Source organism: Camelus dromedarius, chromosome 26, assembly GCF_036321535.1.
Source record: "Camelus dromedarius isolate mCamDro1 chromosome 26, mCamDro1.pat, whole genome shotgun sequence".
NCBI classification, from domain to species: domain Eukaryota; kingdom Metazoa; phylum Chordata; class Mammalia; order Artiodactyla; family Camelidae; genus Camelus; species Camelus dromedarius.
Window position 1 is genome coordinate 28,048,528 of NC_087461.1, and position 16,991 is coordinate 28,065,518.

Consider the following 16,991-nt stretch of genomic DNA (forward strand, 5'->3'; position numbering starts at 1 on the left):
CCTGCAGCCCGGGGCAGATAGGATCCTTCCATCCTGGTCCCTCAGAGAACTTGCTCCACGAAGACAAACAAGGAGCTGGGTTTTGGCTCGGAGCAGGGACAGGGCTGTCCCTCGGTCTTCCCGGAGCCCACCCGTGGAGCGGCGACCAGGGCGGAGCGCGCAGCCGCACAGAGAGTGGAACTACCGGCGGTGCAGGTAGAGGGAGAGCGGCCCCCCCCCGCCTTTCGGGCAGGAACACAGCCCCTGACCGAGGTGCTGGGAGGGGGCACGACCCACCCTCTTACCCGGCCAGTCTGCAACATCTGACTGCGGCATCCAGAGGGGCAGCGACCCGCCCGCCCACAGCAGAGAGCTGCACCTGACCCAGTGTTAGGAGGAGGCGCGATCCGCTTGCCGACAGGTGCTGGGAGCAGCACAGAAGAGGGCGCCAACGGAGGGCCTCTGAAAACAGCAAGCTGAGCTTCCAAAACAGGACGAAGACAGAAAGACTTCACATTAAAAGCACACAGACTCCAGGAGAACACTGACAAACACCCCCCCCTTTTCTTTTTTAAATCTGTTTTTACCTGTTCTATTTTCTATTACTTTCTTAATCTTTACTTCTTAATTCATTTCTATTTCTCTTGGGTTTTGATGTCCTGCTATTGATTAGACACAGGTTTCAAATACATCTATTCATCTCCCCCCCCCCTTTTTTTGTAAAGGTTTTAAAAGGACGTCTCAACCCGATTAATACTCTGCTTCAACTCACTCTTCTATTATTCATTATACACTGTTTTCAAACCCTCTTTCTCCCTTCTTTTAAAATTCTTTCTCTCTCTCTCTTATTTTTTTTCTTTTTTTCCTAAGTTCTATTCCTAAATAGGCATCAGATAGATAAAATCCTTAAGGACCAAAATAAACAACTGATACTCCATAAACCACAGTGCCAAAGAGGTATGAGCAAGATGAGGAAGCAGAAAAACCTTTCCCAATTAAAAGAAAAAGAGAAATCCCCTGAAAGAAAGATCAACGAAATAGACGTCGATAACCTACTAGATCAAGATTTCAAAAAAGGAGTGATCGAATTGCTGAAGGAATTAAAAGAGATAGTGTTTAGAGATATAAAATATGTCAAAAATGAAATTGAAGCTATAAAGAAGAGCCAAGTAGAATGGGTAAACTCATTGACAGAGATGAGGAATGATCTAATAGCTGTGCAAAGCTGACTAGATAATGCAGAGGAACGAATTAGTGATCTAGAAGACAGGGCAATAGAAAGCACCCATTCAGAAGAACTACAAGAGAAGCAAATAAAAAATAATGAAAATAGCGTAAGGGGCCTATGGGATAATATAAAGCATCCCAATCTTCGCATAATAGGGGTCCCAGAAGGAGAAGAAAGATCAAAGGGGATTGAAAAGGTTTTTAAAGAAATCATGACTGAAAACTTCCCAAACTTAAAGAAAGAATCAGATATCCAAGTACAGGAAGCTCAGAGGGTCCCAAACAGGAAGAACCCAAATAGACCCACACCAAGACATATCATAATCAAGATGGCCAGAGTCAAGGATAAAGAAATGATTCTAAAGGCAGCAAGAGAAAAGCAAAGAGTAAGTTACAAGGGAACCCCCATAAGGCTCTCAGCTGATTTCTCTACACAAACACTACAGGCCAGAAGGGAGTGGCAAGATATATTCAAAGTCCTGAATGAAAAAAAGATGCAGCCTAGGATCCTTTATCCAGCAAGGCTACCCTTGAGGATAGAAGGAGAAACAAAGAGTTTCACAGACAAAAAAAAGCTGCAGGAGTTTAGCAACACTAAACCCATGCTAAAAGAAATATTGAAAGGGCTATTCTAAATAGAAAAGCAGCAGGATGCTACAGAAATGAGAAACACACAACTGGAAAGGTGATAACTCATGAATTACAAATAAACATGAAATTATAAAAGAAGACATACAAATCACTAAGAGTGGGAGAGGGAGGCAGGGAAATATAGAATATTTTTTTCTTTCTTTTTAAATTTTTTTTAACAGTAGGATGGGTTTGAGATCATGTTACTATCAGTTTAATAAAAACAGTTATAGTAATGGGTTGATAGATTTACAAAAAAGGGTAACCACAAGCCAAAAATTTACAAAGGAGTCACAAAAATTAAATAAAATCCATGATAATACAAAGGAAAATTACCAAACCACAAAAGGAAGAAGAAAGGAACAAAGAGGATATACCAATTCAACTGCAAAGATAAGTTCAAAATGGCAATAAACACACATCTATCATTAATTACTGTAAATGTTAATGGACTAAATGCTCCAGTCAAAAGACACAGAGTGGCAGACTGTATAATAAAGCAAGAACCTTCAATATGCTGCATACAAGAGACCCACTTTAGGGAGAAGGACACACATAGATTGAGAGTGAAAGGATGGAAAAGGATATTCCATGCAAATGGAAAAGCCAAAAAAGCAGGTGTTGCAGTACTGATTTCAGACAAAATAGACTTTAAAACAAAGGCCATAAAGAAAGATAAAGAAGGACATTTTATAATGATTAAAGGAGTGATACAAGATGAGGATATTACACTCGTTAATATATATGCACCCAATATAGGAGCACCTAAGTACATACAAGAATTACTAACAGAGATAAAAGGGGATATTGATGGGAATACAATCATAGTTGGAGATTTTAACACTGCATTAACATCACTAGACAGATCTTCCAGACAGAAAATAAACAAGGCAACAGAGAAATTAAATACTACAATAGAAAAACTAGATTTGGTGGATATTTTCAGAGCATTACACCCCCAAAAAATAGGATATACATTCTTTTCAAGTGCACATGGAACATTTTCCAGGATCGATCATGTACTTGGGCACAAAAGAAACCTCAACAATTTTAAGAAGATACAAATTATCTCAAGCATCTTTACTGACCACAATGCCATGAAACTGGAAATCAACAACAGAGAAACAAAGGAGAAAAAAAGGAAAGCATGGAGATTAAACAATATGTTATTGAAAAAACAATGGATCAATGAGGAAATCAAAGCTGAAATTAAAAAATACCTTGAGACAAATGAGAATGAAAGCACAACCACTCAAAACCTATGGGACACAGCAAAGGCAGTGCTAAGAAGGAAGTTTATAGCGATACAGGCCTTCCTCAAAAAAGAAGAACAATCTCAAATAAACAATTTAACCCACCACCTGAATGAATTAGAAAAAGAAGAACAAAAAGCCCCAAAAAGCAGCAGAAGGAAGGAAATAATAAAGATCAGAGAGGAATTAAATACAATAGAGATTAACAAGACCATAGATAAAATCAACCAAACCAAAAGCTGGTTTTTTGAAAAAGTAAATAAAATCGACAAACCTCTGGCCAAACTCACAAAGAAGAAAAAAGAGAGAGCACAAATTAGCAAAATAAGAAAGGAAAATGGAGAAATTACAACAAACAAAATAGAAATACAGAATATCATATGAGAATATTATGAAAAACTATATGGAACCAAACTGGATAACCTAGAGGAGATGGACAAGTTTCTGGATACATACTGTCCACCAAAACTGAATCAAGAAGAATCTGAACACTTGAACAATCCGATCACTAGAAAGGAAATAGAAATAGCAATTAAAAACCTCCCTACAAATAAAAGTCCAGGACCGGACGGCTTCACCAGGGAATTTTACCAAACATACAAAGAAGAACTCATACCAGTCCTTCTCAAACTCTTCCAGACGATTGAAAAGGAGGGAATACTCCCAAACTCATTCTATGAAGCCACCATCACCCTGATACCAAAACCAGGCAAAGACACTACAAAAAAAGAGAATTATAGGCCAATATCACTGATGAACATAGACGCCAAAATCCTCACCAAAATTTTAGCAAATAGAATCCAACAACACATAAAAAAGATTATACATCATGACCAAGTGGGGTTCATCCCAGGGACACAAGGCTGGTTCAACATACGCAAATCAATCAGTGTAATACATCACATCAACAAGAGAAAGGACAAAAACCACATGATCATCTCAATCGATGCAGAAAAAGCATTTGATAAAATTCAACACCCATTTATGATAAAAATTCTCACCAAAGTGGGTATTGAGGGAATGTATCTCAACATAATAAAAGCTATATATGACAAACCTACAGCCAGCATAGTACTCAACGGTGAAAAACTCAAAAGCTTCCCACTAAAATCTGGGACAAGGATGCCCACTATCACCACTCCTATTCAACATAGTCCTGGAAGTCCTAGCCACAGCAGTCAGGCAAGAGAAAGAAATAAAAGGGATCCAAATTGGAAAAGAAGAGGTAAAAGTGTCATTATATGCTGATGACATGTTACTATATATAGAAAACCCTAAAAGGTCCACACAAAAGCTACTAGAGCTGATTGAAGAATTCAGCAAGGTAGCAGGTTACAAAATTAACGTTCAAAAATCAGTTGCATTTCTTTACACTAACGATAAATCAACAGAAGAAGAAAGTAAAGAAACAATCCCCTTTAAAATAGCACCCAAAGTAATAAAATATCTGGGAATAAATCTAACCAAGGAGGTGAAAGAATTATACACAGAAAACTATAAACCATGGATGAAGGAAATTAAAGAAGACTTTAAAAAATGGAAAGATATTCCATGCTCTTGGATTGGAAGAATCAATATTGTTAAAATGGTCACACTGCCCAAGGCAATCTACAGATTTAATGCAATCCCTATCCAATTACCCAGGACATATTTCACAGAACTAGAAAAAATCATAATAAAATTCATATGGAACCATCAAAGACCTAGAATTGCCAAAGCATTACTGAAGAGAAAGAAAGAGGCTGGAGGAATAACTCTCCCAGACTTCAGACAATACTATAGAGCTACAGTCATCAAGACAGCATGGTATTGGTACCAAAACAGACATATAGACCAATGGAACAGAATAGAGAGCCCAGAAATGAACCCATAAACTTTTGGTCAACTCATCTTTGACAAAGGAGGCAAGAATATACATTGGAATAAAGACAGTCTCTTCAGCAAATGGTGTTGGGAAAACTGGACAGCAGCATGTAAAACAATGAAGCTAGAACACTCCCTTACACCATATACAAAAATCAACTCAAAATGGATTAAAGACTTAAACATAAGACAAGATACAATAAACCTCCTAGAGGAAAACATAGGCAAAACATTATCTGACATACATGTCAAAAATTTTCTCCTAGAACTAATAAAAGCAAGAATAAACAAATGGGACCTAATGAAACCTACAAGCTTCTGCACAGCAAAGGAAACCAGAAATAAAACAAGAAGAAAACCTACGGAATGGGAGAAAATTTTTGCAAGTGAAACCGACAAAGGCTTGATCTCCAGAATATATAAGCAGCTCATGTGACTCAATAAGAAAAAAATAAACAACCCAATCCAAAAATGGGCAGAAGACCTAAACAAGCAATTCTCCAAGGAAGACATACAAATGATCAAAAAGCACATGAAAAAATGCTCAATATCACTAATTATCAGAGAAATGCAAATCAAAACTACAATGAGGTATCACCTCACACCAGTCAGAATGGCCGTCATTCAAAAATCCACAAATGACAAATGCTGGAGAGGCTGTGGAGAAAGGGGAACCCTCCTACACTGCTGGTGGGAATGCAGTTTGGTGCAGCCACTATGGAAAACAGTGTGGAGATTCCTCAAAAGACTAGGAATAGACTTACCATATGACCCAGGAATCCCACTCCTGGGCTTGTATCCAGAAGGAAATCTACTTCAGGATGACACCTGCACCCCAATGTTCACAGCAGCACTATTTACAATAGCCAAAACACGGAAACAGCCTAAATGTCCATCAACAGGTGACTGGATAAAGAAGAAGTGGTATATTTATACAATGGAATACTACTCAGCCATAAAAACTGACAACATAATGCCATTTGCAGCAACATGGATGCTCCTGGAGAATGTCGTTCTAAGTGAAGTAAGCCAGAAAGAGAAAGAAAAATACCATATGAGATCGCTCATATGTGGAATCTAAAAAACAAAAACAAAAACAAACAAACAAACAAAAACAAAGCGTAAATAAAGGACAGAAATAGACTCACAGACAGAGAATACAGACTTGTGGTTACCAGGGGGGTGGAGGGTGGGAAGGGATAGACTGGGATTTCAAAATTGTAGAATAGACTACACTGTATAGCACAGGGAAATATACACAAAATATTATAACTCACAGAGAAAAAAATGTGACAATGAGTGTGTATATGTCCATGAATAACTGAAAAATTGTGCTGAACACTGGAATTTGACACAACATTGTAAAATGATTATAAATCAATAAAAAATGTTAAAAAAAAAACAGAAAAAAAGTAAAGGAACAAAGAACATATGGAATAAAAACAAAGCCAGATAGTAGACTTAATTCATATTATTTCTATAAAATTTTATAACAATAAATCATGTGACATGACATTGAATTTTATCAATTAAATGTAAATGAACTAAACACACCAATTAAGACAGAGATTATCAGACTGAATAAAAAAGCAAGACAACTATATGTTATTTCAGAGAGATACACAGTAAATACATAATCACAGATAGCTTGGAAGTAAAAGTTTGAAAGAAGACGTACACGCAATGACTAATCATAAGAAAGGTGGTATCAGATAAAGACGACATCAGAACACAGAACTGTATCAAAGATAAAAAATAATTTTGGATTTCCTGTTCTGGCCATCACAGACTAGATCCATTCCTCTAACCTTCCCTCCTACAACTGAACACGCTAGACACAGCACAGTGACAAACACAAGAAGGTTCTGAAAGGTGGAAAGAGAAGACAGGGATACTGGGACTTGAGGAACACGTGAGTTCCTTGGGTTTTCTTTTACCTACATATAAAATGGATGGGGCACAGGAACAGCCTGCAACTGTCAAGCACAGATCCAAAAAAAAAAAAAGCCCCAAGAAAATCCAAAGAACTGTGAAAAGGCACCTCTGCCGTAACACAAAACTTTTGACAATACTATCTTGCCTGAACCAAATACCAAGGAAAACACTACACCACCACCCTACGTGTCAACAGGGCTGAAAAATAATGTGGCGGTGAAAGTTGGCCCTCCATTTCCCCCACCAGGGTGGTGTCAGCAGGAGAGGGTGAACCTCCACCTGACAGTCGCAGGTGGCACTCCAATTCCCCCACCAGAGTGGTGTAGGTGGAGTGAGGCAGGGAAGTAAACTTCCATACTTGTCTGGAAGCAGCAGTCAGAATGAGCAAGGATGCCTGCTCTCGTCACTATTATTAAATATAATACTGGAGGCCAGAGCCAGCACAGTAAGTCAAGAGAAGGAAATAAGAAGCAATCAGATTGGACAGAATGAGGTAAACCTGTTCCTATTTGAAGGTGACATAATTGTCTAAGAAGAAAACCCCAAAGAATCCACAGAAAAACTCCTAGAGTGAAAAAGTACACTGAGCAAGCTTGCAAGATGTAAGATCAACACACAAAAATCAATCATACCTCTATATACTAGTTACAAACAGGAAGAAAGTGAACTTAAAAACGTAATACCATTAAAAATCACTCCCCCTAGAATGAACTATTAATGTCTAAATCTAGCAAGTCATGAATAGGATCTGTATTATGAAAATTACAAAATGCTGATGCAATAAATCAAACAAGACAAAGGACCAATCAAATAAATGGAGAAATAGACCATGTTCATAAGTTGACTCAATACATGTGTTTTATTACATGGAGCCAAATTCAGTTCCTAAGTAACAAAAGTAATTTTAAAAAAACTAATTTTAACATAGAACAACAACACTCTATTAGTAAAGTGTATTAAAGCACAGATGACTATTAAGAAATATGTAAAATAATTTCTCTCATCAATAGATTGAAGGAAAACAGCATCACTTTAACAGTTATATCACTTCAACATACACAACAAAGACATTTGTCAAAACTCAGTAACCTCTATTGTTTTCATTTTTTTAATTTAGCAAACTAGAAATAAAAGAATATATTCTTAACATACTAAAGAATATACATCTCAAACCAACAGCCACCCACCAACTTAACTATTAAACAAGAGAGGCATTAGCATTAAAAGTATGCTCAAGATGTAGGTATGCCTTAATTAAACCTTAAGATAAGTGTTGGCAGAGGATGGGAAAATCAGCACACTACTTTCAAGTTTCCTAAGAAGATTGTTTTCATGGATGAGGAATTCATTCTGAGAACGTATACAGACTCTAAAAGAAAACCTTAGCCCTTTTCAGTGTTAATGTCTCTATGTTACAGTTACATATACTTACAGATGAAGTTAATCCTTCATCTTCAGGCTTTACAACTTGTTCTTTTCCATTTTGAACATTAAATCCGTAGGTTTCTTCGAAAGTAGAAACAATCTATAAGAAAAACAAAGCAAATTATGAACACACATAATGTAAAAATATTAGTTAAATGTAGGAAGATATTAAACAATCATGTCAGAACCATAAGACTTATTTCTGCCAGTGCCATAAATTTTCCATCTCATATCACCCTGAAGAAGTAAGGGCAACAGTCCTTGATCCTCCTCCCTAGCAATGAAGAGAGGCCCTACGACTCCTTCATTTCTGTGCTGAAGAGAGTCTATGAATCGTTGAAACATCAACTCTACTTACTACCAAAGTACCTTCCAAGTCTGCCCAATTTCCTTCTTTGAAGAGAGTGGGGAAAACACAGATGGAGACCACAAAGCAATACATTTTTAAAGGAAATTCTCTGGGATAACCCCTTGAACTTTGAGCAAACTTGGATTTTGAAAGTACGTCTGCTATTCCTCATCGTTCTCACCTGGTAGTCGGAACACTTACAATGCAATTCTGGATAACTATGCAAAAAAGAAATCAAAGAAAGGGAGATTTTTCCCCCAACATTAAGAGCCAGTTTCTACAGTGCAGAGAAGAGTTAACACAGCGGGCACTCACTATTCACTAACAGTAGGTCACTGTCTCTAAATTATTGGTACAAACCATATGATTGATTCTGAATTTGTTTCCTTCAGAGAGTCTGGAATTTGCTACATGCTAGGCAGAGTGCCTGGGTGACCAATCCCCAATGAAACCCTGAGTGCTCAGTCTCTAACGAGTTCCTCTGGGAGACATTTCATATGTGTGGTCACAGTCTGCTGTTGGAGGAATTAAGCATGTCCTATGTGACTCCAAAGAGAAAGGAATCTTGAAAATTTAGACCTGATTTCCTCCAGACTTCATCCCACCCTTTTGCTGACTTTGCTTTTTACCCTTTCACTGTGATATATCTTAGCCATCAATATGACTATATGCTGAATCCAGTGAGCCCTCCCAGCAAATCACTAAACCTGGGGATGGTCATGGGGTCCCCCAACACAGGCACCAACAAGTATCTTACCCTCCTCAGACGTTCGCTAATTTTCCTGATCGATTCATCTTCTGCTATTAGCTCCTTTGTCTTCCTTGATGGAATGGGCAAAGCATACCTTATCATGGATTCTCCTGTTGGTGGAGATCTTAAGACCATTGGTTCAAGTTTATCACGGTCTAATTTTGCACTATGTTTTTCTTTAAGTTTAGGTGACAATGGTGAATTAAGTAGTCCTCTTTTATAAGTTAATGCTGGAACATTTGCCAATTTACTACTAGAGGCCAACAGATGCTTTACTGGCTTCATTGTTTTTTATTTACTTAGCTTCTGAATTACAGATGAAAAAATTTTACTCCTCCCTGTGAACAAAACATTAAGATTTCAGATTAAAAATGACAGCAGGATTATCAGTTGCCATGAGGATGGTGAATCCCAAAATCAACTCAGGAGAAACTACAAAACAGAAAGGAAAACATTCCTAACTAACAACAAATTTAAAAAAAAAATCAGTGAGAAATTCCTAAAGGCGACTGAAAGCTGATCCATGTGCGGGCATGGGAACTGAAGGGAGGGAACGGGACAGTGGCAGCAATAAGAGAATGTATTTAGAAAACTTTAAAAATTTTATTCTTCCCTTTCCCCTATTCTTGAACTAATATACACCTTTTATATATATCATTATTTCCACAGAAGTAACAGCCTGTTCTCAGGGTATCAGCAGAGTAATGTCAGGGCGGCACCAAACCCATGCTGGGGTAAGGAAGTACAGACAGGGCAGGCCTTAAACTTTCTTTCCTCTACTTTTCTCTTTCCAAAGCTGATTAAGACTCAGGACAATGCCTCCTCCCCGAGCAGTTTTAAATTATGCGCCTGATCATGGGAGTTGTCCCGTAGACTGGCAAAATTAAGACAGAAGAGCATTGGTCATTCTTTGTTGTCTGAAGCACTCCACACCTAGACTAGTCCCGTTGTGGGTTAAACTGTCCCCCAAAAAAGATATGTTCAAGTCCTAACTCCTAGCACCTGGGAATATGACGGTATTTGAAAATACAGTCTTTGTAGCTATAATCAAGTTAAGAGGAGGTCACATTGGATTAGGCTGGGCCCTAAATCCAATGATTGGTGTGATTATAAGGAAGCCATGTGCAGAGCCTCAATTAAACCAAAAAAGGCAAAATTATTCACAAAAAAAAAAAAAAAAGCCACGTGAAGATACCTGCACCAAGACATACAGGAAAGGCCATGAAAGCGCAATAGCAGAGGCTGGAGCCGCGCAGCTGCAAGCCCTGCTAAAGCCTGCCAGCATCCACCAGAAACCAGGAAGCCAGGGAAGATTCTTCCCTAGAACCTTCAGGGGAGACACTGATTTCAGCCTCCGAGACGCCAAAGCTGTCAGACCGTAACCCTCTCTCACAACGGTTTCAAGCCACCCTGTCGGTGGCTCTCTGCCACAGCAGCCCTTTACTGACCTAAAGGATCAGCAGAGAGCAAACTGGATATGGCTGGGAGTGAGGGAACTGCTCCGACGATGGCCTTGGGCCAACGGGAGGAAATGGGTTTTCATACACAGACCCCAGGGAAAGTGTGTCTAGAGCAGCAGGCAGGAGGGGGCAGACATGTGGGCTCATTCAAGACGCCAACAGGAAAGGAAGGGGCACTCACCAGGGGCCACAGAACCACCTAATAAATGCGCCCACGGAGCTCACAGAGATTCAAAAACAAAAACTACAGACAATGAGTACTTGTATTCACAAGAAAACACTCAAGGTCACACATGTCCTTCAGCTCTCCTGACGACGGCAGGAGGCGGATACTGCCCCACCCCCACTGTGCCCACGTTCTAGCGGTCACTTCCACCACGAAGACAGACTTCTGGCTCTCCTTCAGGGATTAGCCGGGTGGCCACTCCCAGGCCTTGGTCGGTACATGGCCCACGGGGTCGGAAGGACGCGAGGACAGGGACGCTTGGCCCCGTTTCTCCACCAGCAGCAGCAGGCCCGGCCCGAGGCCACCACGCAGCAGGAAGACGGACGGAAGCAAGGCAGCGAAAACCCGGAGAAACAGACATACAGGCGAGCCAGGCAGGAGGCACTCTGCACCCTTGTTCGGCGGCTGCTCGGCCTTTCCTGGAAGCAGGCTTTGGGGCACACAGACATGGGAACACGTGAACTCTCCCCAGGCAGGCCAGCCCCGCCCGTTTTTGGCTACACTCGTGTTGGTCAGCGTATTTCAAATAAAAAAAATCTTACCACAAAAAAAAAAAAAAAAAAAAAAAAAGAAGGAAAAAAAGCAAGGCGGAGCCCAGCGACAGCCCCCACCAGACCCGGGCCGCGCCTCGCCCTTCGGCGTACCTGCGGGGGCTGCTGGAGGGCGGGCTCCGGCGTGGGGCGGCGAGGCCCTGGCCAGCGGGCTGTGGTGAAACCGCTGGACGTGCTGAGCCACCCAGACTTCCTCCAGGGCGGAAGCCTGCAAACCCTCCGCACGCCAGCCCCGCCGTTTCACAAACGGGCATTCGCGCTGCAGGAGGAGGCCCGGCCTCGGTGTCCCTGGGCCCCAGCAACAAGCAGCGCGGGCTGCCAACCGCCGCCCGGCCGTTAGCGCGACGTCGTGACGCAGACGTTGACGTCAGACGCCGCGGGCGCGAACCGCACATGCCCGCTGGTGGGGGGGGGGGGGGCGAGGACTTCCGGCAGTGGCGGGGTCCTGGAGATTGGTCCTGGGCGAACCGTGGCCATTCTTTCGCGGGTCTGAGTACTTCCGGGCGCTTGGCTCGCGCGGTTCCTTCCAGGTGTTTGGCCTGAAGACAAAACACCTGCGTAGGCGGTGCATTGAGAGCTTGGCCTTCATCAGCAACACCTGAGACCCAGGCCCGGGCCCCAGGCTGCCGTCCTCTGAAGCGCTTTTCAACACCAGGTGTTGTGGAGTCCGTTACCAGACTTTTTTTTTTTTCTTTTTTTTTAACTACTAAACAGTTTTTATTCCGTAATTCTTAGTATGGACATCAAATAGGCAATTGGAAAAATAGCAATGATTGGGATAATAAGAAAGAATTATTCTTAGGGGGAGGGGTATAGCTCTGTGGTAGATTGCGTATGCAGGAGGTCCTGGGTTCAATCCCCAGTACCTCTACTAAAAAGAAAAATTCGACAATAATTTTTACATCAGTCTATGGTAAAATAAAGTAAAAATTCTTTCCCTGTTCTGGGTAAAATAGATAGAAATGATATTCACTTTTTTGAAATTGAGATATAGTTGATGCAGAGTATTAGTTAAGTTTTTGATGTGCAACGTACTGATTCATAATTTTATTCCCTGTGCTGTACAACCTACAACCTACCCTGTAGCTTATTTTCTTTATACCTAGTGCTTTGTACCCCTGAATTCCCCCACTTCCTTCTCCCCACTGATAACCACTATTTGTTCTCTGTATCTGTGTGTCTGTGTCTTTGTTATATTCACTAGTTTCTTTTTTAGATTCCACATATAAGTGATATCATACAGTATTTGTCTTTCTCTTTCTGACTTATTTCACTAAGCATAATGCCCTCCAAGTCCAGACTCTAATCTTCTGCAGAATTGTGCAGCAGCTTCATAGTTTTAAAGGTAAGGTAAACTAGAAAGATGAAGTGTGTTATATAAGTAGTCTCTTGCCATCAGTTTCCATGCACTGCTTTCATATGCAACTATCCAAGGTAGATAGTGTGACTTCAAGGAAATTTTGTCTTTAAAAAAATTGAAGATTATTCATTTAAAACACTCCCCAAATAAGAAGGTTTTTCACTGACCAAAGTAAAATGTTCTCATATGAAAAATATTAACTTGGTTGTCGTTAATTTAATTGTTAATACTGGCTATGCTTAAGAATTGCCTCACCAAATTCTGAAAATTTAACAGCTCTCAAGAGGGGATGCAGGCTACCTCCAGCATACCTTTGGTAGTTAAGAGTTGTTAATGACTAGGAAAGGGATGCAGAAGCCTTCTGGAGTACCGGAAATATTTCCTGCTCTAACTTTCTGGATGTGTCCAGAAAGTCATGAAGGTTTGCAGTTATCATTTGTGCATTTTTCAGTATGCACAAATTACATCAGTAATAAAAAGCAAGAAATACAGGTTTAGTGATCAGATTTATTAAGCAGTATAGCAAGTGGCGGGAGAGGAGAGCTGGCAATAAATTTAATCTGAGGAAATTGTTTACAAAGGATTAAATTACTAAATCCAAAGTCTTCCCAAATCATTGTAAATGAAAGAGGTAGGAAAGAGAAATGTCTCAAAATGTCTCAAAATCATAAAAGACATTTGATTTAAAAGAGATCTCCCCAAACTTTCTAGATTTGACACAGCAGATTGCTACTATTTTTCAGAACCCTGAAGATTGATTATGTCTAGTCATTTCGAATTTTGCTGTTAAGATCTGAATGGTCAAGTTGTCAAATTAACCTTCATGAGCAAACCACTCAACATGAGTTCTAGCCAAAAATCGAGCATCCATATAGCGTGGTGGCCTTAATACTCAACACGGCTGGGAACCAAAGACTAATATTAGTGCTGGTGAAGTAAAAGTGAAGAATTCCAGAAAGTGAATAATAGGTATGGAATGTCAAACTATATAGTGGCTCAAACATTTGACATGAATTAGTCCACTATTCTTTGAAAACAGGTGAACAATACCTAGGAATAGGACACTTTTTCAACTGATGAAGGACATTTGTGAAAATTCTAAGGCTAACATCATATTTAATGGTGAAAAATCAGAAGAGATCGGGCGTGTTCAGGGTGATATGGCCGTAATGGTGAAAAATCAAATAACTTTCCCTTAAGATTGAGAATAAGACAAGGTTATTTGCTCTTACTGTTTCTATTCAATATTGTACTAGAGGTCTTGCCAGTACAAGGTGAGAAAGAGAAATAAATGACATAATGATTCTAATGAAAGAAAGAAAACTTTTTATTTCCAGATAACATGATTGTATTCAAAGAAAATCCAAAGTAACCTACAGACTACTAAAACTAATAATTGATTGTTCCAAGGTCATGAGTTGAAGGTAAATATACAAAAATCAATTGTTTTCCTACATACTGGCAACAAACAATTGAATTCCTTCAAGGCAGAATGTATACTTTTTATAAAATTATTTATACTATGACTAAAAAATATTAAATATTCAGGAACAATTTTAACTTCAAATATGCAAGACTTTTACAAATAAAACTATAAAACATTATTGAGAGAAATTAAATAAGATCCAAATAATGGAAATAAATACCAAGTTCCATGACTCAATATTGATAAAATGTTAACTGTGCTTAAATTGATGTATGTTTATCAACATTAAATTTATAGATTAAATGTAACTCCAATCAAAATCCAAGCAGACTACTTGGTAGAAATTGACAAAATAATTGTGTAACTTATATGGACATGCACAGATCTAGGATAGCCAAAACAATCTTGAAAAATGAACATATATTTAAATAACTTACTCTATATGATTTAAGATGTTATTAGAAACCTGTAGTTATCAAAGCAATACTGTATGGCACAAAGATAGACAGAGTAATGAAACAAAATAGGTCAGAAACACCCACTCATACACATTCAGTTGATTTCAATGGTGTCAATGCACTTCAATGGGAAAAGAAAAATCCAACCAGTAGTCACAAAACAGCTGATATCATTAAAAGGAAAAAAATTGTCCATGACTCCTGGCTAGAGTCATACCTGAAATTTAATTTGAATTGGATCATAGACCTTATACTTTAGACATATACCATTTATATCATTGTTCAAAGCATCATATGAATATTTCTGCTTCCAACCAAAATGGTGTAACAGGGACTGGGTTTATCCTCCGGTCTGGGTCAACTGAAAAACCAGACAAAATATATGGAACAATGAATTTCAAAACATTGGCTAACAGGTAGTGAATGACAGTTTTCTCTGTGTAACAGGAAACAAGCAAGATGAGCCCTATGATTTCCTAAGCTTACTTCCTGAAGAGGAGTTTCCAAGCCATAATGCAAAGAGTGGGGAACACAGAAATATTCCAGCAGTCTCCCTGAGCTGAGGCGAAAAGGATGTCCAGGAAGGCCAAGGAAGCTCAAGTTCAAAGGCGGGAATACTGGAGAAGATTGAAGAACAGACTGTTCCATAAGTCCTCAGACTTTTCAAGTCCAAAGCTGGTCACCATATGCATGTATGGATGCATACACGCTAGACTGGGGGAGGAACCACCTGAAAGCCCCATAGGGTATGATACTCAGCTCACAAACAGCTGGGAGTATTTCATGTTCCCGCCAGCTAGAGTGAAAAGTTGTGTAATTTGGGGTACTAATAAGTACTCAGAACCATTTTGTCCCAGGACGTGGTCAAAATTATTCTTACGCTAAACACTCCTCTGGACCTGCCAAATGAATCTTCAAAGTGAGACCTGAAAGGATCAGTTCTTCCAATAACTTGATGGAGACCCAGAACAGAACTCAAAAATGTTTATAGATGTATCAAAACATCCAGCACCCAAAAAGGTACAAATCACACTGTCCTAGCATCAAATCAAAAGTTGCAAAGCATGATATGAAAGGAAAATACAATGTGTGACATAAAAATCAGTCAAAATAACCCCAGACGTGACAGATGAGCATTAATAGACAGACAATAAAAGTTATTACAACTCTATTCTATATATTCAAGAATCTAGAGGAAAGACTGAACATGTTAAGTAGGGAATAGAAGACATGAAAGCACTCAAATCAACTTTCTAGAAATGAAAATTACAGTGTCTGAGATGAGACAGTTCACTGGATGAGAGAAACAGTAAGTTAGCAATTACAGAAGAGAAGATTCATGAACCTGATGTCATAGCAAGAGAAACTATCCAGAAAGATACAGAAAAGATTTTGTGAGCAATTTCAAGTGACATACATGTATGTGGAGTCCTAAATATTTTTCAAAGTATGATAAAAAGTATAACTCCACAGGTCCAAGAATTTCAATAAACATCAAACACAAGGAACATAAAGGAAACAAGACACATTGTAATCAAGTTGCTTAAAAACACTGAAAAAAGGAAAATCTTTAAATAAACCAGAAGGGAAAGAGCACGTTACATACACAGTAACGAAGATAAGGATGACAACGGATATTTTATCAAACATAGTGCAAGAAGGCAACATTGCTAAATGAGACATCAGACAGAGAAAGACAAGCATGACAGCACTTACATGTAGAATCTAAAAATGTCAAACTCCTAAAATCAGTGAAATGGTGGTTACTAGGGACAGGGGTCAGGAGGATACGATTGATGTTGTTTAAGGGTACAAGCTTGCAACAGCTAAAGAAGCCATAGAGATCTAATGCACGGTATAATGAGTATAGACAACAATATTGTACAAAAGGTAATGTGATAGTGCTAAATATCATCACAATGACAATTATATTACAATATATAAAGTATCAAAAAAATTTTAAATGCAATACAGGACACACTCTCCGTCCTCCACCGCTGCCGCCTCCTTCTTCTGCCACTCCTGGTGCTGCTCGTGTGCTCGTTCGGTGTGGACCTGGTACCTCTTTTGTGAAGCGGTAGCTGAGGAGACTCCAGCA